The sequence below is a fragment of the Bison bison genome, unplaced genomic scaffold, assembly GCF_000754665.1.
Source record: "Bison bison bison isolate TAMUID 2011002044 unplaced genomic scaffold, Bison_UMD1.0 scf7180017851150, whole genome shotgun sequence".
Classification (NCBI taxonomy): domain Eukaryota; kingdom Metazoa; phylum Chordata; class Mammalia; order Artiodactyla; family Bovidae; genus Bison; species Bison bison.
Window position 1 is genome coordinate 15661 of NW_011481723.1, and position 781 is coordinate 16441.

A 781-nucleotide genomic window follows, 5' to 3' on the forward strand; every position below is an offset into this window, starting at 1 on the left:
CCTCCCCTATATAGGTAACCCTTGAACAATGCAGAGGTTAGGGGATCAACCCTCCCTGAAGCTGAAAATCTACCTACAACTTATAGGTGGGCTTTCACATAGACGGTTCCTCTGAATGAGTCCACATCCACAGATTCAGCCAACCATATAGATCATATAGTGGAAAAAAAAATCTGCGTATAAGTAGATTCACACTGTTCAAACTTGTGTTGTTCAAGGGTCAACTATACTTCAGATCATCTCTAGATTACCTACAATACTTAATATACAATGTAAATGCTGTGTAATTAGTTTTAAGCATAATGTAAATACCGTGTAAATTCTAATTTTGCTTTTGGGGACTCTGGAATTTTTTTACCTGAATATTTTTGATTCTCAGTTGGTTGAATCTTCAGATGCAGAACCCTCGGATTTGGAGGGCCGACTATATTAATGCATTCTTCTGGCAACACCAGATTCTACCTCCTTTCCTTTTTCTTTTCCTTTTAAAGCAATGACTCTTTGGTATGACTGTTGACCCTTGAACAACTACAAGTTTGAACTGCCTAGGTCTATTCTTATATGTGGATTTTTTTTCAATAAAGGTTCGACATCCACGTATTCAACCAACTGTGGATGGCAGATGGAAAACTTAACACGTGAACCACAGTTCGTTCAATCTACAGATGCAGAACCTGCCTGTATGGAGGGCTGACTATGGGACTTTGAGCATATGTGGATTTTGTCATCCACAGTGGGTCCTGGAACCAACTTCTCATGGATACATTTTAAAATAAAATTT